Source organism: Vidua chalybeata, chromosome 1 (genome assembly GCF_026979565.1).
Source record: "Vidua chalybeata isolate OUT-0048 chromosome 1, bVidCha1 merged haplotype, whole genome shotgun sequence".
NCBI classification, from domain to species: domain Eukaryota; kingdom Metazoa; phylum Chordata; class Aves; order Passeriformes; family Viduidae; genus Vidua; species Vidua chalybeata.
The window spans coordinates 59172667-59195056 of NC_071530.1; the positions used below are offsets into that span (position 1 = coordinate 59172667).

At 39.2% G+C, this 22390-nt stretch overlaps 2 protein-coding genes across 7 annotated transcripts in view; one reads left to right on the forward strand and one right to left on the reverse strand.

The window, feature by feature from the left end:
* The window catches only part of SLC66A2 (solute carrier family 66 member 2), a 157943-nt gene that overhangs the window by 94989 nt on the left and 40564 nt on the right, over positions 1–22390 (forward strand). The gene's annotated exons all lie outside the window — the stretch shown is intronic.
* KCNG2 (potassium voltage-gated channel modifier subfamily G member 2) overlaps positions 1–22390 on the reverse strand; it is a 53610-nt gene that overhangs the window by 24160 nt on the left and 7060 nt on the right. The window lies entirely within an intron of this gene.

The following is a 22390-nucleotide window of genomic DNA, read 5'->3' on the forward strand; positions in this document are numbered from 1 at the left end:
CACATTTGTGAATCACCCAAAACTTCCTTAATTGCTCAAATATGAAGTAGTATATAAGAAGTCAGTGTAGAATGGCTGGGTCTCCACACAAAGACCCAGGCTAAGAATAGATGCAATGATGGGGAACAATTTTAAGCAGAGGATAGAGAAACTGAGAAAGAACTGACTAGTGAAGGAAAAACTGACATTTTTGATGAAGAATGGTAATCATGAGGCAGTAAATCCATAATTTATAAGCAACATTCTCCATTTCCCTCTGAATCTCATGCCTCAATCAGGAGAAAACAACAAACAAATGGGTGCTAAGAAAAACTGGAGAGCATACACATTCAAACACATTTCCAGAGGAGCAATTTCCTTTATCTTTAATCGGCTCACCAACTCTTAGCTCATTAGACTTAGTAAAAATGATATCTGACAGACTGGTGAATACTTTTAGTCACAGCCCTGAATCACCCTCTAAACATTCGTACCAACCACTCTCAAACAACAACACTGCAGTAACAGTGGTACTTTTGCTTCAACATTTCTATGAGGATCCAGTCCCTGAATTTCAGAACAACGCTTTGATATTTGTAAAAAGCCAGAGAATTGTTGCTTTATGTGCAAAAAGCTACAGTCACCCAAAGATACTTTCCAGCACCGTGAAAATTTCAGAAGAGCTAACAATGCCAAAATCTCTATAATTTCACTTTGGGGGAGAGAAATAATTGTTTAATAAACATTTGTTTCTACAGGGCAACATGAGCAACAGAGAAGAAATCCTTCATCTGGCTAAGGGCCAGTAAAGGGCAACATGCACTCTAAGGAATGGGTGTTTTTACAGCACAGGCTTGAGTGCAGCTGGGATTGCAAATACCATTACTGTCACAGCAAGAGCACACTGTCAGCACGGCATATGCTTTAAGGATTTGGTCTCTTGTTGCTTTCTCTTGGTAAGATAAAATATTCACTGTCACTACTGAGGGCTCTGCACTTTTGTTTTCATGCTGCACTTGTTCCACAAGTCAACATATTAAAAGAAGTTTACCTTGTTTTGACATCAAGGCCAGGATTTATTTTTTTCCTCTCCCCCGTGTAGCATGTTGTTGCATAAAGGGGCCTGATACATTTCACAGAACTGCTTTGAATCTAGTCTTACATGTACTTCTTCCTCCTTCTAAGCAGCAGCTAACTCAATGTGAAAATCTGTAACTATGTTGTTTGCTACAAAATCTATGAATTACAGTTTTTTCTTTTGTGGATATAAAATGATGTTGCTTAACTCTAAAGCTTAAGAATGCAGTTGGTTTTTTTTTTTAATCATCAGTGGATAAATAGAAAATGAGAGAGAAGTAGTTACAAATTAAAGTTACCTATGATTTAACAGGTTGATTCTGGACAGTGCAGGCAGCACCAGATGCTGGAGCTCAGTAACTAAAATGAATTTTCTGACATCACAGTTCAACATCCCAGAATCCATAACAGCTGGCAGCATTTGTTTTGGAAATCTCATATTTAATCTCAGATTAAAAGATAAGCATGTGAAGACAATTGTTTATTATTCTCCTTGGCACTTCCACCTTGTAAGCTGACTGCCCAAGACTGGGCTCAGATGTCAGTGGATCAGCTTGTAGTGCCATTTTAACTCTCCTACAGAAAACCAAAATACTGTGGGCTCCCAATTTGGCATCTAAACTGAGAAGTAAAACAAGCTTGAAAGGTCTGCTTCTGATCTTATGTGCATGGAATGTATCATGGCTTTCACTAAATATTAAAGAGTGTTTCAAAATTATGTAGGTCTCAAAATACTCCCTGCATGCCAGGGTTATCTAATGTATGCACATGACTGCAGTAAAGCATCCCATTGAAGATTAACGTTAAAAGCCAATACTTCCAGAAATTATACTACATTATCATCCAGTTGGCATTTCTACTATTTAATCTGACACATGGGTGCATGAAAGACTATTAAAACACAGTCTGGAATAAGTTGCCCATCACAGGGATGAAGGACAGAATTTGACTCTATATTTGTTGTTCAGAATTTTGAAGTGCTGGGGGAGAAATGCTGTATGAATATTTCAGTTTGAGGATCATATACAGGGTGGGTTATACATTGTGTGGATTCTTTTTTTTTTTTTTTTTTTTTTTTTTTTCAAAGCATAGTCCAACAATTTTTATTCACTAAGAAGTACTTTCTTAGGCCATCTGTGTATGCACATGTATACCTAATAACACACATAAGTTCAGCCACATTTTGTCAGCAGCAATGAAACATAAACTTTAAAGGAATTTAGAGGTTTTAGAGGAGGTAAGATTTTAGTTAGAGATAAGCCTTACTAGAGTTAATTAAAATAAATGAGTAGGCCTTGATGAAGTTAAGAGTTAGTAGTTAACTAATAATTGATTGCTTGTCAACACAATGTTTAGTTAGCTGGATTTGTAATGAAGAATACAGAAACTGACAAATAGCTTTTAGGAACATAAGACAATTGTGAGCCTCCTCTGTTCTGAAACCAATTGAAGACAGGGAATGGGAGTTCTACCAAGGTTCATTCATCATATTTGCATTGAAAAGGTAGAAAGGTCAGAATGAGGAAGACTTCATTTACTTCCTCATTTTGGGACCCCTCCCCATAAAAGGGACCACCAACCCATTTCAAAGAACAAACTACGCATGCTTAATAGCTTTCGAAATGATTAGCATACAAAGTGGGGAATGGGATGTACCAAAATTATGAATATGCATTTGTATTTTGGGTATTCAATACTTGTATGGATAAAAGGACTCTGTAATCATTTGAAAGGTGCGGTGTGTATTTGGGAGCTATCCCACATGCTGCCCGGCGTCGCAATAAACATACACTTTCTAACTTTAAACTGTTAAGAGAGTTTTTTGTCTGTCACACTTGGATATCGGTACTAGATCAATATCCGTATTTCTTTAATAAATCAGCAGACAGCTGAGATCTTCACAATACAGGTATTTCTCATAAAATATTTCAAAGATTTAATAAATGTCAGAAGCACACAACTGCCTCATATTCTTCTTTTTGCTGAATTATTTCCTCAGCAGAGAAAGAGCTACTTCCCTGCTTACTGCCTTTTCACTTTGCCTGCTCCCACTTCTCTTCACACCAGCATTCCTCATTATCCCATTCTATCCGTATCACTGATCTAAGTCATATGTGATTCTACAGGTGGCTCCCCTGGTCTCAAGTTGCCTTGGATAAGAATGAAAAATGGGGCAAAATCATCCCTACCAAGAGGCTGAGCAGCCTGGAAATGAGAACTTGAAAACAGTGATGAAAGGGAGGTAGTGGTGGAGCAAAGACTGCAGGATGCCATGGCAGCAGAAACCTTGTGAAGAAGAGTGGCCACATAAAGCACGCACATAAATGAGGGAACAGGAAAGTGTCATCGGCAGAGCACTCACACCTTTTCTGAGAAACCAGCCTGACCAGGTGGCTCTGAAGGGCCCATAGACAAAAGTAGGTGGCCGGGGAGGTGGAAACAGGGAGAATTCAGAGGTCTTTGTGCAGTTGCACAGAAGAAAACTGTTACTCTGAGGGTGGTCAAACTCTGAAAGAGAAAGCTGAGAGGTGGTGGAGGCTCTGTCCTTGGGGATATTCAAAATCCATCTGGACACAGTCCCAAGTAACCTGTTCTAGCTGATGCCACTTGGAGCAGTGACAGATAAATCAGATGAACTCTGGAGGTCCCTTTCTACTTGAACTACTCTGTAATTTTGAGAACAGTCTCTTTTTAATGCCTGCTGTAAAATTACAAAGTATTGAAAGTTTACATTTGGGCTACAGGAACAAGTGGAAGCTGTGAGACCTTTTAATAATTAATGTTTTACGATTTCCTTTGTGAAATGAAACGTATTTTGACAAAGAACAGGTAATTGTGTCATATTTAAAGCCACAAACATGAAACATACATTAAGATGACCACAAGATGTTTTTTCTCAATTCCAATGAGAGTTGAGTCAGTGAATCTGTTCTGCAGTGCTCAGCCATTTCTAGTCAGGGATGTGCTGAAGCCTGGCATTGCTGCCTGGGACCAAAGCAGTTCCTACTTCTTACTGTGATGTGATTTATAAATCACAGCACACACAATCATTTTAATACTAAACCTTACATATGCAACTGATCTTCCATTTGGTGATATTACAGCTAATAGTGTGGACAAAGAGGCTTAGGAGATCCACGTTATTCTTGCACTTCTTACAATCCAGTAGAACTTCGACTCCCAGTAGTAAATCCTTGCTAGTCATTGTGGAAACATGGAGAGGAGAGCACCTGCCCATGAGCCTTACAAAATGCAAAACAGATGAGGTACAAGAAATACACATATTTAAAAACAACAAAACAAACCCCAACAAAACAAAGCTGAAAAGGGGACTGGGAGGATATGGTGAAACAGATGCACCTAAGCCTAGAAGGCAGATCCTACAGGATTTGGGGAATTAGCTTCTGAGTTTGTCCACACTGAACATGACTACAGCTCCCTACATACTCATTATCACAGAATCATAGAATCATTTATGTTGGAAAAGACCCTTAGGGGATCCCTGAGTCCAACCATTACCCTGACACTGCCAAATCCACTAAACCACCAGTAAACCACATCCCAAAGTGCCATATCTATGGTCTTTTAAATACCTCCAGGAATGGTGATTCACATTTCCCTGGGCAGCCTGTTGCAATGCCTGACCACCTTATCAGTGAAGAAATGCTTCCTAATATCCAATCTAAACCTGCCCTGGCACAACTTGAGGCTGTTTCCTCCTGTCCTATCTCTTAGTACTTAGGAGAAGAGACTGAACCGCATCTCGCTACACCCTCCTTTCAGGGGAACTTTAACTTGGATATAGTCAAATTTTTCATACTTCTGTATTTATTATCAGTAAAATTTAATATCCCTAACCTCCCACGCCCCTGCTTAGGGAAGGCAATAGCTCAACAAGTTGAAAAGGTACTAGAATTTTGAACAGCCCTTCATTTTGTCTGTTTCTTCATCAGAGTAACAGGAAGCAGTGACACCACCTTACACACCTAGCTGAGATGTCCCCATCTAACAGAAAAATAAGTGTTTCTTGTACAGGTATGGAGCACAATAGCCAAGATAGTTTTCTCCAGAGAGTGTTTTGGGGGCCTTGAGGAGGATGCTGCATTAGTCAGTCAAAGAAGCTCAGGAGGCTCATGCTGTAATGAAGGCTGCAAAATTCAGCATGTGAAGTTGGACATTGTTTCATACTCTGAGTGTACATTTTCCTTAATATTTTCATTAATTCAGTGGAGGAAAAAAGTAATAATTTTCTTCTCTGAATATCCCTCATCACATTTAGGCCACACTACATAATTAGCTGAAACAATTCAATTTGTTAAATGAAAAAATTAACTTGGCTCAACATTAATTATTTTGACATACACCCATAGCTATTTGTCTCCATTAGACAGATTGAGTTATCTTGTGTCATTGCACTTGCCAGAGTTCTATAGCGAAAGTATTGTGACATCTTTAGGAAATCAGGGATTTGGTTACTATCTACATGAAGGTCTGGGATCCTTACCTGTATCTTTACAGCTAAACACAATCTTATTCTGCACTTCCACAAGCTTTCAGTGCCCATTTATCTTTTTACCCTAAAGAGCATCAAACTATTATTTCTATGAAGCTATTTGCACACTTCAGTTGCACAGCAGACAAAGGCAGATGTGCTAGGTAAAATACAGACAGAGGAAGAACTGCTTATTTCTGCATTCTACCCAGAAGTACAGAATTCTGTTCAGGCTAGCAAGCTTCAAAATTTCACAAAGGTCTTGAAACACATATTTCACTTAAAAAGAACTATAAATAAAAAAACAAGCAGAAACTGAAAGGATTAGGTAGAAAAGTTTTCCCCACAGAATTATTACTACTTACAATAAAACAGAGCATCATGTTCAAACCATGCTTTATTTGTTTAGGTGAATTAACCCTCAGTTGGTTACCAGAAAAACAGGTTTGCAAAATGTGCTTTCATCCTCAGTTCATATTTCCTGAACAACTGAACAGACTCCAAATATGCACCAAGTGGATGATGTGCTAAACAGAAGGGACTTCAGAGCAGAGCTGTACCTCCCAGACTCTGGGAAAATTAGACTGGACATGGAGATTTGTTTGATACAGTTCCTGTTAACTGCAACCTTGAATTAAGTATACAGTGTCAAGAGCCTAAAATTAAAATGTGTTCTGTCTGCACTTGCTTGGTCAGAGATTGAGCCCTGTGAACACAGTACCTTTGACCCTTACTGACAGCCACTAGATGGTGAAGTTTTTATTCTTCCATGAATCACACACAAGTTTATTTTAGGAGTCTTACTGATTAATCCTGTTAGTATCCCATATAATCAGCCAGTCAGATAAGGTACTATGAGTTAGTTGCCAATCTGAAATATTTCTTTCCCTGTTCTTAGATTATTGTATTTCAGAATAAAAAAATATCATCAAAATCCAGTATCTGGATTTGAAGTATCTGCTCCAGTCATGATTACATACCCACAGCTGGCCTAAGATACAATGTGAATGGCACTATTAAATGCAAAAGTGACAGACTGTGTAGTATTTTAAAACACATTGTTTATCCCTCTCATCCAATAAATTAAACAAGTTGTCTCATTTCTGTTGCCAAAATTTGGGAAGCACAAAAAACCAAGCTTTGGTATCTTTGAAAATTACAGAATTGTCAGTCAAGTGTTCCAGTTAGTCTGCAGATCACTGTGGGGGGGAAAAGCAGTTTTTAACACAAGCTCTGCTCCTAACACTGATCTTTTCTTTCTGATCCATCCTACATGTTTTTGCAATTCTATACTTAGCAGCTTCCCACCCACATGATTAATATGCTTGATTTCATACAGAATATACCAACTAGATTTCTGACTAGAAATAAGAAGGTTTGGCTGTGTGATGCCACTCTTGGCATAGTTTCACATTCAGAAGTTCATAAAGATTTGCTGGGGCATTTTTCCTAATAACTGCACCTATCCTTGTGTCTCTTTCAGGGCCATTTACAGGTTTTTGTATGAATGGTTGTTAGATACATATGATTGAATGTGAAAGAATGAGAGGAAACAGCCCCAAATTGTGCCAGGAGAAGTTTAGACTGGATATTAGGAAACATTTCTTCACTGGAAGAATTACCAAGCATTGGAACAGGCTGCTGAGGGAAGTGGGTGAGTTAACATCCCTGGAGATCTTGCACACACTGCACCTAGGGACATGGTTTAGTGCTGAACTTGGCAGTGCCGGGCTAATGGTTGAACTCAGTGATCCTAAGGGTCTTCTCCAACCTAAATGATTCTATGAATAAATGCTCTTATTAACTGCTCACAGATTTTAGATGTAGATCTAGTCTTTTAAATTTCCACATGAAATCCTTTGCAGAGAAGATAAATTGTATACAGATGCATCTTGCTTCTCTTGTTAGCTTGAATTAGTGAACACTGGATTTTATGTGTTTTCATTGTTTTTTTGCAGATGACATTCTTGTTCTCATGTGTGTTTTGTAAGTCAGTTGTGCACTCTCCTCAAAAATATTCCCATCTCTACTTAAACACAATTCTGCCTCTAAATTTAACATGATTGTAATTAATTATTAACATCATTGCATAGAATACTTTGTAAATTTAAACTCATTAAGATTGTATATTTAATCCATGGTTGGAGTTAACAGGAACTGGATCAAACAAAACTCCACATGTAATAGAATTATCTCAGAGAGACACTGGTTAAAGGATAGTTCCTGGCCTAAAGTCTGTCCACTTTAGCGCATCACTCTCTTTGTGCACATCTGGTGTCCCCAGAGCTTGTTCTGCCTTGTTTGTCCCAATATCCCTACCCACACTCACAATGACACACATATTTTGCAGAAGATTAATATGGCTGTGGTTCCAGAGCCCTTGGATGAGGTGACTCCTAAACGGAGGGGGTTCTTAACTCTGTGGCATGATGCCCACACTGAGCACTGTGAATACTGACACAGTGATTCTTGCTGCTTAGTGCAGCAAGAATTACCTGCTCTACCTGCTGTGGACAGAATTCAGGAATCCTGTCCTCCAGATGTGTTTTTAAATGAGAAGGTGTTCCAGATCTTGCTCTGTACACAACTTGCATTTCCACATGGAACAACCATCACTGCCTGGAGTGGGAAGTTCCCAGAGCCCTTCACTTCTATTATGTGCAGTCTTTACCCAGAACATCTGCATTTTGCAGCTTTCAGTTGTGGTGAACTGGAAATATTGCAGCAGCTTAAAGTAAATTAAAAAATTAAAATTTGTGCTCAAATGGTAGGAAAACTAATACTATGACTAACAAAGAACCCCTCATATATTTATATAAATTTAACGCAAAACTCTGTTTCAAAATATCAATTTAATTACATCCTCTGCCCTGAATTCCTCCTAGACAAATGTGGTAGCAACATCAACTTTCCCAACAAAAGCTGAAAGACAAAGCCACAGCACCTTGTGTAGAACCATTCTTTTGGTTTCTGGAAAGGTGGGAGACCGTTTATGTTTTTTCCCCTCAAACAGGCAGAGAGAGGTCTTTTGCAGTTTGCGTTTACAGATACATTTTCACATTCTTACCCTGCTATCGAAGAGGATGAAAATGACCTGTAGTAGTCTAAGGCATCTCTGTAATTTCTCTCACCAGCAACCCACTTTCCCCTCCATTGAATTGGCATTGCTGTATTCAGTAGAGAAACACTTAAATTCATTAAACACACTCACTCACTTAAAAGATCATCTGATAATGTTACCAGTTTAAATGTTTCATAAAAAGCCAAAATTATTAGAAAACTCTGCACTTTCTCTAATGCAATTATTTCAGTCAGCTCACAGACTGAGGATGTTAGCATTTTTAAGATCTTGTTCTCTATAAAATGTCAATGGACTTGTCTATGTGATGCAATGGGAACGAATGGATTCCACTGTGAAAATGATAGCTTTAAAATCAGGTAAAATATGACTGATCCAGTTATGTGCAATATCTTCAGCAATCATTGAATCCTTCATAAATCACCTCTCTTTTCAAAAACACTGGAACAGATACAAGAGGAAGGCTGATAGGCTAATTATTCACGTATGCAATAGATGAAAACATTTCACTGATACCTTGTTGGAGAACCCTGGTAGATCAGATGTCATGCAGACACATTGATGTAACATTTCCAGAGAACTGCTATAATGCCAGATGTGTCAGAAGCTCAATTCTAAGACCAGTTCTCCAGTTAGAGGTTTTTGACCCAATAGGTTTATATGTACCACTCAGTAAGGTGAACTCTTGGGGCAGTGAAAGCAGGCAATAATATCAACACTATGACAACAATCCAGACCTTTAAAGGATTCTCAGGGTGGCTATTTATTCACTAATTGTTTTTGCACTTGGATTAGCAAATGAACAATTCCTATTCTCCATGACAAAGCTCTCTCCTGTTCAGAATACCTTCAGTTTCTGCCAGATTGCTCACCACCTTTCTACTTGCAATACTGGCAAATACACAGAAACACTGGGATAAAATGTTTCTTTGTTAAAGGAATTAATTTTACAGCATCTCCACTACTGATATGATTTTGTTTCTGAGCAGTAATTTTCATGCAGCAAAAGGACATGTTGTTACTCATAAGGCATATATTATTCAGCAAGTGAGACAAACAATAAATCACTGCCAGATCCCAATATCTCTGGCATACTTCAAAGCTGCTGGTTTCTTCCTCTGTGCTGTCATGCTTTAAATCTTATTACCGTCAGAAAGATGATGAGGAATTTCCAGTTACTTCAGTTCACTGCCAAGTGGCCTTCCCCTTCCATGAGGAAGACTCCATGAGCTGCGCAGTCTGTGGTGCGCACATTAAAAACTCAGGAGGTAATTAACCAAATAGCCTTGTTCAGGAGGTGTTTAAGACTTCACTCCAGGCCTCTTCCATGGTTGCCTCATTGGTTTTAACCTCCCCCTGCAGGTTCCTACTGCAGCGCCCTGTGAGAGAGGCAAACTGTGGGGTACTATGCAGACACACAAACAGGCTTTACATCAGCAAATCACTATGATTATACAGACCAATTTACCCCAAATCTGGGTTACACTAGAAATCCATGCAGAACTGCCACTCCCAGTGCATGCCGTGATGGCTTTGCTCAGAACTAGGCCTACAGAAGGCAACGAGCCTTGGTAATTCCATTGCCAATGGAAAACAGAAAGGTGACCAAGATGGTGAACTGGGCCAGCAGAGTTGAGCAAGTTGCTTCTTCATTCCACCTTTACCTGACTGGCCAGTTCATTGTGCAGCTAACAGGATATCCATAACTATTTCACTTTGAGCAATGGAAAGCTGCTCTCATTTTCTTGTGTTGTCAGAAGATCTGACAGGTTCTCAAAGAAGCTGGAGACTGGCAAACGTAGGGATAATTTTGCACCTCTTTTTCTTTCCAACTATGCTCCCTGACTGCCAAAGGAGGCTCCCTGGAAGGTGCTCTGCAGATGAATAAGCTGGTCTAACTCATCAGGTTGCGTTTGCTAGGGCACTGCAGTACTGGCATAGTCAGGGGAAAAAGATGGATGTTCAGCTAAATGAGAAAGATCACAGAATGGAGTTTCATAGTACTAACAAAAAAGCTGGGCTCCAGCTCTATTGCAAGCCTGTATTTTGGTAAATATAAGGTTTATCTATTACACTGAAGAATCGGGAGCATGGTCTCTACAGAAACTCTCCGCAGTGACAGCAGTGAATAGAAGTGATTCTCAGGCACAAGGCTTATATGATCAGCAGCTCTGTATATTTGTATCATGCAATAGAGCAAAACACCCCAGATTTATCTACCTCAATTTTACTTATCCTAGGGCATTTGTTCCAAACAAAACTTCATTATTCTATTACTGGGTTTTTTGCTAACAACCAACCTAACAGCACAAAAGATACACTGAATAAATAAGCAACAAAATAACTTTCATTGTCTCTCCTCCTGAAAATTTTTATTTAAAGGACATCTCATAAAATATGAATTCATACCCAGTTTGCTTGCTCATCAAGTAAAAAGCAAGCACAGATATCAGCATCTAAAAATCTGAATAAAGATTAGCAAATAAATAGCTAACAGCTACTTAATGAAGATGCTCGAAAAAATGCATGTAATCAGATTTGTACTGCATAATTCTTTTTGTATAATAATATATTTTACACTTTAAATGACCTTGTTTTATTTTATTTAATGCATTCAGTCTCAGTAGCTCACTGATACAGAATAATTTATTTTGAATTCTGATTAAGAAGCTGCTCTCCAGTTCAATGAGTCCCCTTCCCAACAGCAAAATTTTATTTGGCTGGTGAATACTTCTATACACTGACAGCAACTTGAAACCCTATTTGGTTTCAGAAAGCTTGTCCTGAAGTGTATAATCATACTCCACAAAGCCTAGCTTCAACTAAACCAACAGAAATTGAATGGGCTGTGGAACTGGGTTCTAGAGAGGTCCATCCTCAGGCTTTTGAGGAGCTGGAGTGAAGGGTACCCCCAGGAAGACTTGCTGGACAGAACTGGAAAGATCTACCAGTGCTGTACAGTAAACCCCATTCATAAGATGAATTTCTGTGTCTCTGTCATCATTACAGAGATGTTTTTGTGGCTGTAAAGGATAGCTTCATGATCTGAAAGGGAAACAAATTGTGAAATAAATATAAGACATGAGCAAACACGGGTTTACAGAAAGAGAGTGGGAGAGAGAAAGCACTTAGCTAAACCTCTTGTGGTCAGCTAAGGAATGTAAATGGTACTGTTTCGAGATAAAATATGATCATAAACTAAAATCACTTGGTGGTTTTATGTTTACTAAATAAAAAAAAAAAAAACCCCACATGTAATTTACAGTGTGAAGGCAGAGGAGAAGAATAAAAGGACAGAGATCAATATGGTATAAAGCAGATACTTCATTATTTTAGAGCCTAATTCAAGCATATGCTGAATCCCTGCACTTTTAATGCAAGTTAGCAAGTGCCAAGCAGCTTGTAAGAAGCTCTCAGAATCAGGATCCCAGTCTGCTATATCACCTAGGAAAACCATTACCAACTACATGCATAACTGGTACTAAGCCCATGCTTAAATGTATATAAACACTCCCCTAGAAAATGTTGTATTTTCTCCCATGCATATGTATATCTATGCAGATATCCATATATTCCCCTCAACCGGCAGGGAAATGACAGATGTGAGATCTGCAACATGAAATGCATGTGGCACGGCTCCAGCCCTCAGGAGCACAAGGCCAGGAAGCACCAAGGAAGGTCAAATCAGTCATCAGCTCCCACTGGCTTCAAGTAGAAATGAGCAGCTTGAATCTGGTGCCTGCATTGCCACCCACTGCAATTTGAGACACCTTGGGATATCTGATGATAGCAGATGCAGCACAACAGCAACAGCTGGATGCCAAGAATGATGCACTAATACATCTGAAAGAGCCATCTTTGGGCAACCAGAGCTACCCTAGGTAAACAGGTCCTTTGAGAATCTTTGCACACAGAGCCTTTGGGTGTTTATTTTTAATCTCTTGGCAGTGACAAAAGATCCTCCATATTCGTAACTTTTTAAAGTATGGCACTCTTACATTAAAAGTCAGTGTTGCAGACCAACTGACCTCTCCATGCAGATGAGATACTCACTGAAACAGCAGAAGCGTTATTAAAAAAAAAAATAGTGGATTTCTGCCATGCTTTGCTGCATGTAAACCTGAAAATTCCAGTAATCAAAGTTAAACACTATCCTGGAAGAAGTTTCCATAAGATTCACATTAGGCAGCTATATTTATTATTAAATGTTTCCTGTTTTACCCAAGCTGAACAAATTCAGCAATTTGCATTACAGAGCATAACTCCTTAATTTTGAAGTTAAATGTGATCATTGCAGATACTGGTTTTGCACATACTCAGCCTGTGCATGTGAATTTCCAGTGTCTGTAGCTTCATTAGGTGTCTGCTCATACAAAGGTACCTGTGATGGGGACCAGCTGGAAATAAGTTTGTGCATAGTTATAATGTGTGTACAAATGTGTGTACAGGTTGAAAAACAGTGCACATTATTCCTTATTTTTGGAGAGACTTTGGTCACAGAATGTCATTATGGAAAACCTGGCGGTCCTCACCCTTCCAAAGCACATACACACACACCCAAGAGCCAAATGGAAAAAGAGAAGCCAGTGAAAGGGTTAATGTCAATTGGTGCTACCTCTTCTGCTGCTGGATAAATGCTGTTTTCTAAAAATAGCAATTAGCCTTCCTGATCCTGGACTGGTAAAGTAGAAGGATTTTAAACTAAAATGCATCCTCTATGAACCACAGTAAAGTCCCAGTTTCCTCCAAACCCTAGAAATTCTACTACTCACTGTATTTAAACAAAACCAAAGCCCAGCTATGAAAAATAAATTAAACCTAACCACCTAAATATCTTTTTCATGTGTTAGAATCTCATGCTTTCTCCTGCCTCTGTTTTATGCACAGTCTGCATTCCCACTGACTTGACAAAACTGGGAATTTGTTACAGTGACAGAAAAAGCAAGGCCACTTAATTTGACAGTCTATGAGAGTAAAGCAAGCTACTTTTCATAATGTATGTACAGACATCATGTGAGCACTCACTGGTAGCTTTGTTGGAATGCCTGGATACTGTGTTTGTCAAACTATCATAAAGATTTATAAATACACAGTTACAAATTGCAGATGAAGTCTTGCAGTCAGACAGGCTACACACACCTAAATGAAGAAGGTGTTTTAATTCTCGATACAGAAATATGCAGAATGTCTTTTTGCATGTAAACCTGTTAAGGTTTTCAGATTATGGTGGTTTTGCACAGAGAAAATCAATGCTCCCTCAGGTTCAACAAGACCTACAGGATTCTGCGTGGTTCCACCAAGTGAGAGGAATAAGAGGAAGCAATATAGAAACCACTACAAAGGAGCCTTCTTGAGCACTGAGTCTCAGATTATGGGGACAAGGTGAGAGAATAGACAACATGTTGCCTCATTTCCACCTCATTTCACACTCCTTAACATCTTTATTTCCAACCCAGTAAGACAGGAGCAATGAAGACTGCAGTCAAGCCATCCCAGACAGACAGTGAGGTGGAATTTTATACAAGTTACAGACAAATTCATTCCAAATTCTCCTTAAAGTGTCATAGCTGTTGATGAGCACCTCCCTTATGGACATTTGGTCTTACGTCCATGCCACTTTTTAATGAGTGATCCCCTCAATCAAATCTTGAGCTCAATTTTTTTTCTAAAGCATGACTAAAACACCTTGATCCATTAGCCTGGTTTCTGCTGCTTTCCTAGTACTGAAAAGGTGAAGGAGTTACTTGCAGTATCTTTTCTTACTTCCTGGCAGATATAATAATATTTTTTACTAATCTGGCAGATCTCTTCTCCTTTTGAACAGTTTCTTTACTCTCTCTCCAAGCTATTCTTTGCTAGAGCAACATACTTTTCCTCTAATTAAGGATCCTTTCACCCCAAATAAATGTCTTGCAGTATCAACCCACCGTGCATCAGTTCCAGCTCCTCGTTACCATGTCCATTTTTCCTTCTGCAGACACCTGCATAATTACATTATGTGAAATAGCTTATATAAATCAGCAGTCTTTGTAATATGTTCTAAAAAATTGACCTGCAATTGTTATCTACTGCAAAACTTCATCCCAATTTTAGCAATCTAATCTAAGGCATAATGTCAAAAGTTAACTGAATTCGGGTTACTGAAGCTGCATTTTGGAAACAATAACTTGCAATTTATTTACCTAGGTCCTACTTTCAAAGCTATTCTGATCTCATCCCCACAGGCCTTGAAATTTATTTTTGAAACAATACTTTAATTACCTTCCTACCTGGCAAGCTTTCTTTGGTGCTTGGTTCAGAAGCTGAGACTGACCCTGACTTTTCACGTCTGGGTCTGTGCACTGGTGTTATCTGCTTTCCATCGTCACTCACTGCTGAGTGTGCCAGACCAACAGGGCTGGTGAGTAACTATTAGAACACAGGACAACAAATAAAGCTTTCCTGATGCTTTCAATAAACAGTGACTAACAGCTCTTTAAATTATCAAAACCGTGACAAAAATAAATTATATTTAAGGTTACATTTTCACCACCTCCTTATTTGTAGGTTCAAAATACGTCCACATAACTGTATCAGCTAATTAGCTGTGCAGCTATTCAAATGCCTTTTCAAATGCACCTGTACGCGGTCAAATGTAGATTTTTCATACCTGAATGACTGTAAACAAACAAACCAGAAACCAAACGAAGACTTGGCTATTTAATCTAGAGGATATTGCATTTTAAGAAACACATTCTAAGTTGCAACAGTGTAAATTATTGCTATCCTTTTATACATTTTCAGTTCCTTCATGAAAAGAATCACATTTGATCCATTGAAAATAAATCTGGTCAGAGGCTGTTATAAAATGCAGAATGTGCTTCCACAAACAGAACAAGCACACTTGTGTAATTGGTACACTAATAATTTATTTCAAAGTCACTCTGTTTGGTGACATATATCTATTCTTCTTAAAACCTTTTCCAATGAGTTCTTTTATGTTCCAATAAAGGCTATCTTAAATCTCTCATTTCTTTCTGTTTAATTCTGAATATTTCACCACTTGAAACTTCCAATGACTATCTGCAATAGTTACATTTAACCTTCCATATGTCCCTCTTTCTCATACAATTGTTTACCTTCTAGGACAAGGACTGGTATCAAACTTCCTTTCTTTTGATCAGGCTTCTTTCCTACTGCTAGGTAGCACGTGCACCTCTTAGGCTTTCAGTTTACTAAATTAAGTGTCAGACTTTTTATGATCCCTCCACAGATTTATCCCATTTCATTATCCTTGGCAGCTCTAAAACCTTTCAAAATTCGGTCTGCTGAAATTCAATAAAAAGGGACATAAGGTTCACCCTGACAAGATATAATTACAAATTTTGAGCACACCTCTCTAGTTAGCCTTGCCCAGTCTTCATCTGTCATTCAATGCCTAGAAGTAGAACTTGGGCACACTATACAAACCCTAAAACCAGAAGTGCATGCTTTCCCTAGAAAAATATATACTTCTTTCCATTTCCTGATCAGTTCTTCTCCTCATCACTGTTTCAACTACTCTTAGTGAAATTACATTACCTGACTGCTTTGCCTAAGGCAAATGGATATATATTATTTCAGCATCTCTTTGTTTTCTTTTTTCCTTCTAGAGGGTGAGGCCAGTAAATTGTATACTAGACTAGCAACATGCTGCAAAGTCAAAATTGAAAGAAATATTCTGCATGCCTCCTGCTCTAATTTTTGCTTTGAAAATTGGTACTTCTTATGTTGACTTGAAATATGAAAAATAACTGTGTATGGCCATAAAAGTGCACAGGAAAACAAAATCTGTCATTTACACTGAGCTATTTTTGTCATATCTGGCCTTCTGGGTCTATTCCAACTATATCACTGTAGTTAAGTCAGTTATTTACTATCCGTTGCTTGTCAGCTCCTGGCACTGCTCCATGACTTCTTCTAGGTGACTCACAGAGCACAAGATTGACCTTAAGGTAGCTTCAAATGACAATAAAATGTGCAACTTGCCAGAATAAACACAATTTCTCCTTCTCCTAAACCCCAGTCTCATCCCACCTGTGTTTCCCATTCCAGAACATTCAGAGTAGGAGGAAGGAGGCTATTTGAATCATCAGCCTGCAGGTGTTTCCAAGCCGCATCTGTGATTAAGCAAAGATTTTCCTTTGACTTTGTCCAGCTAAAGAGCAGATGAAAGTAAATAGACTTCCCCCCCCCCCCTCCATGATTCTATCTTTTACATTAACTTACTTCTGAAATGCTTTCCAAATGTTTTCTCAGGGTTTGGCCTAAAATCTTGATATGCTGCCTCCTAAAATTCTCCTCAGACATATGTTATTTGCCTTGAAATCGATAGTGTCTTTCCACTTCAGAAAAAATCTTCAGTTAGAGGCACCATGAGATTCTCTATTTCCAGACCAAATCCATTCAGTTATCAAGAAAAGAATTAGGTCTTCTACAAAATCCAGTCAGGGCATCGAGAGAGGAAGCTGATCTGCTAAATAAGGACCTGCTGTTCTCCACAGTGCCTTTTCAGAGCTGAACTGCCATCTGCTGCTGCCTATCCCTCCTTCACTCACATCCCCCCCTGGAGGAAACCAGTTCTATGTACTTCAGTCCACTGGCTCAGCCTTCCCCAAAATGGTGTGCACTTTACTTTGTTGCAGGCTAATGTCTTCTCGTCCCACCTCAAGTCACTGAAACGGGTTTTTGGTGCCTTAGGCACCCTTCAAAGGAGCAGGTGCCTCTCTTCCATGCACATTACACCAAGTGATGCAATAGGGACACATGATCCTTTGAGAGTCTGGCAGGCTGAGTCACAGACACAAAGTGACATGTGACACACTCTTTGTTTCTGGTTTCTTGTGAGGAGCATGCCGGGTTGAAGACATGGAGGGAAGTCAGTGTGGTTCTGATTCCCTTGCACTCCATCAAGGGAGCGGGGGGATAGGCAATGGGAGAAGAGCTCTGCTAGGCGCAGCCTAAATCTATCCCTATAACATGCTAAGAAGAACAAAAGCTTCAGTATGTGTCATTGAGGCTAAGCAGTGTCTTCTGTACAAAGAGAGACTCCTTGAAGAGTTCTGTGACACCAGTGTCCATCAGGAGTCAGGACTGTCTAGTGCAATAATGGAGCTCTTACAGCCAAGCACGCACACAAACCATTTCCAGCCCTTCCCAGGCTCAAAAAGTTTTGAAATGAAACTCCAGGCAAGACCTCCCTGTTGCAGTCTCACCTAAGCCTTCCCTCCAGCCACATCCTGCATGCCAACTCATAGCAGGCATTCCTAACCCCCTGGCTGCCTGCCTTGTCCTCCTCTCCAATGGGACTTTGGCATCACTTTCCACCCATTTTGCCCCTGCAAAGCTACCAAGGCCTTGCCGCTCACATTCATGCCTGCCACTCCACTCAAAAAAAAAAAAAAAAAAAAACCAAAGGATGGAATTTGGGTGGGAAATAAAACCTGATAAATGAGACTGCCTTTATATAACTACAAAGCCCTAATCATAAATGTACTAATATACTTATTCCTGTGCTGTTGAGAACCCACTGGGAGCAAAAATGTAACATTGGCAAATAAGCAACACAAAAATGTGCCAAAATTCATCACTGGATCCCTGGAAACCCAAATGTTGTTTCTTGGCACTCCAATATTTACCAGCTGGCACCAATGAAATTTTGGAAAAGGCAGAGGGACACTTTTCCTTATCACACTCATTCATTATCTTCCATCCTCACTATCACTGTACAAGACACACCAGTGTAGGGCACAATGTCATGTTCCCTCCTGCCTTTGTCTTTCATCCAGCCCCTACATGGGGCTGAGGAGTTAATTCAGAAACCTGAAGTCAGGTATTGTCGATCCTAGCTGGTAAGGACCCACACCTTTATTCAGAGACTGTCCCATGAATATGGAGCTGGTGACTCTGAAACCACTTCAGGTGACACCTGTTATCTCTGTGAATGGGTAGGTGAATGCACAAAATGAATGGAGAAAAACTCTTGCTTGCTACAACAGAGGACAGAAAATAATGCAAACTGTACAGATTAACCGCCTGAACACTGTTGTTCTACTCTGACCTAGCACTGTTTTAAGTCAGAACACTAGTCTGTGGTAATTCTACACTAACTTATTTTAAGTGAAAGTGGATTATTATATTATGACTACCTGAATACATTTAATGGCCAGGTGAAATTCCAGGAATGGATGCCTCAAAGTTGGACCATGCCTACTAGCTTTCATAGGTGGAAACAGGACAAAATCAGTAGTTAATAGAACACTTCACTGGAAGGTTCAAAAAACCTCATACTGCACATTCATGATGTATCCTGCTCTTGGGAGCAGTTTGCCCCTAAACCCCAATGCTGCATTTTCATTTACATTCTGAAAACAAAGGGTTTGATTTCTTTTATACCTTTATTATGCTATTGAATTTAACTTTAGCTTCGTCTCCTGCTTCAAGATTTTTCCCGGAAATCTCCAGTGATGCATATAATAACTTCAAAATTGTAGAGTAGGATCTTTTGGTGGTATAATTACTTTTTCTCTTTAATAGTGGTCCACTTTTGAGAGTGCCACCAGTGGTATAAAGGATGCCAAGGAAGCAAAAATATGGGGAAGGAATCAGGTCACTAAACTTCAATAGTCTGAATGTGCTTGAAAAATCTTCTTGACAAAGGAAGCAATAAGAGCCCAGAGAAATGCTGACTCCAGAGGCTTCAGAAAAGAAACAGGTGGCTGCCACTATATATGACAAATCCTCATCTGACTTTCTGGTTCTTCATGCTGATGCATGCATAGAGCAACGTGCCCCCCTTATAACTCTTTTTTATAAGAAGCTCAATTAATCCAGTTCATTAAAAAGTATCAAAGTATGAGTTTTGGATCGTACACCAGTCTTCTCTCACTTAAGCTAAAGCTGAATCCTTTCATTTAAAGGATAAATAAATTCTAGATAATGTAAAAAAAAAAAAAAAAAGAAAGAAATTTCCATAATTTAGAATTGTAGTCGGTTGTTGAACAGGGAGCCATGTTTGATATGAAGCAAAAAAGCATGCATATCCACATGTGCAGCATTTGAACAGGTATTATTTGTCACAGTCTCCCACAGATGCTATCTAGCTTACAGAGGAATGCAATGGTTATTAAAGATGATTCACTGCACTTATTAACATGACAAAGCACAAGAACCATGAGCTAGTCATTAGAATGAATGAGATTTGATAAATAAAAGACTTTTCAATGTTCTATAAGGACCCACTCTTGAAACCCCTTACTTTTTGTGAGCCCATCAGCTTCAAGACACCAACGCACTCGGTAGTCTGTTTGTGTGAATTACTCATGAAGGGTCACTCCCAGCTCATACTATTCTGTTATCCAATGCCATTGGGACAGTGCAGAGAAGTGGCCAGTCTTTGATTACAATTGCTCAGCTAAAATTTTCACCTACAGAAAACACAGTATTGCGGTGCCAAGTCCAAGCTAGTACATGTTTTGATGGTATTTATGCTGATTCCCTTCCTGCAGGAGAAAAGCAGAACTTGCCAAAGTGACTTCCAGATGGAAAGTGCATCCCTGATCATACATGTCAACAAACAGACCAAGCTGGGCAGTCCTGAGGCTGCTCTCACTTGACCCAGGTGCAGAACCATCATATTGGAACTCAGAGTAGAGGAAGAAAGCCAAGTGATGTGGCAGCAGCTCTCTGGCCACAGAGAGCAGGCACAGACTTTCTCAGGCATTGTCCTGGGAAAGGCTGTGAGAAGATCAGAGAAAAGAATGACAAACAATTCTTATCTTCACTCGCTGCACCTGTTGTTGTGAACATGTGGAATGTGTTATGGAGATTTGTTTACCAAAGGGTGATTTCTTAATTGGCCAATGGTGATGGTGTTTAGATTGAAGGACCAACTGCATCCACCTGTATCATGACTGTCTGCAAGGTTGATGGGTTTCTTAATAAGTATAGTGTAATAAAGTAATTGATCAGCCTTCTGAGAATCATAGAGTAAATGCTAATTACTACCTGGCTGGGGGCCTGCGGCGGCAAAGTGAGAATCACCTATTTTAACTGAAAAGTAATTAGGTAAGAACACCAGCAGATTGCAGTGGAAACTGAGAAGCCATGGAACAAATTGCATCCATAGACTCAAGGATCCTTTTGGATTCCTTCCAACTCAAAATATTCCATGATTCTATGATCCAAGGGTGAAGTCTGTCAGAATTAGACACTGAATGTAAGCTCTTCTCACAATTTTTTATTTTAAAGCTAGGAAAGAAATAAAATCAAAAGTTTTACTCTTGCTTAGTCCAAGGGTGATATATTATTCATCCATTACTCTGAGGGGTTTAACTCTAGACCACTGTACGAGTACAAAGAAATACAAGTACAAACACCTAGGACTGAGGCATGCTCTCATTTACACAAAGGTAGGTCTAGACAGGCTCCTTTGATTTACATCAGCCAAGAGGAACATTTCCTTGTCATGCAGCCAGGAATTGCTCCCAATCAAGAGCCGTGAACAGCAGTCTGCAGAACAAATTCCAGCCTTCATAGTATGAAGCCTCATACAACCACCAGGAGAGGCTGAGCTCAAAATCAGGCTTTTAGAGAAACACTAAAAGCAAGACTAAACTGAGAAATAATTTAGTGACATTTACATTGAAGAATATACACGTGAAAGAGGATATTCATAATCTACAATCACAAAATGCTGGGAACTCTCTAAAGCCTGGAGAGTATGCTGCTTCTGCTTCCGGTGGATAAATAAATGTTTGTGTATGCTGTGCATTTCCCAGCCTTACAGCACTCAACCTTTTGTTTCTAAATCAACAGACATGAAATGGAGCCTTATACCTCCTTCTAGACTACTTAAACTTGTCATGAAAAGACTTTTCAAAATTTCTTTTTTTTACTCTCTCTTTCACATGTAACCCTGATAAACTTCCTTAATCTGTATATATATTTGCAAAGGTTTTTGCAGGCTTTAAAGTCATACTCAGTAAAGTCTTTCCTGAAACACCTTTGATGACTTTACAGTATATAATAACATTAAAAATTACTCCTCAAAATTTGAATAAATGACCTTGAAAAACACAACAGACAAGAATATGGCAATAAAATTATTCTAGGTACAGAACTTAAATCAACCATATTTGAACCAGAACTGGTGTGACTAGAGTTGTTCCGGCCTTCTCGTAGGCTGAATAGAGGAGACTTTCTTAAGGAATTGATATGACTTTCCCTTAAACAATGAACACAAGTTCTGAATGCAAGCCAGAAAAAAGCCTAAAACTTAGCGGGGAACTTAGACTGAATATATTTTTGAGTACTGCCACAGAAACTGTCTGATTAAACCTAACAGGGTCATGATTTTACTGTGTGCTCCAAAGCCATCATATAAGCGATACCATTCAAAGTTAGCATACTCATGCACATTAACAGAAACCCCAGACAAGCGTCTTGTGGCTTCACGGATTGCTTAAGTCTGGCAGGTAAGGCTGCTCATAATTCTGAGCATGGAGGTAAGTTCAGAAATATATCAATATGCATTATTGCAATCAACAGGCATTAGTGTACATCAGCGTCAATTACTGTAATCAAATTTAACAGCTCAACTGAACAACAAGGTCTGGCAGTGTCAAAAGATGACAAAAGGTCCAGTAATGGTAACAAAGTGGTACTAGACTGTCCATGGAGGCATACAGCAGGTTTCTGCCATCAAAGTATAAGTGCAATTTCACTGCAAGAATCGGTCTTGATGG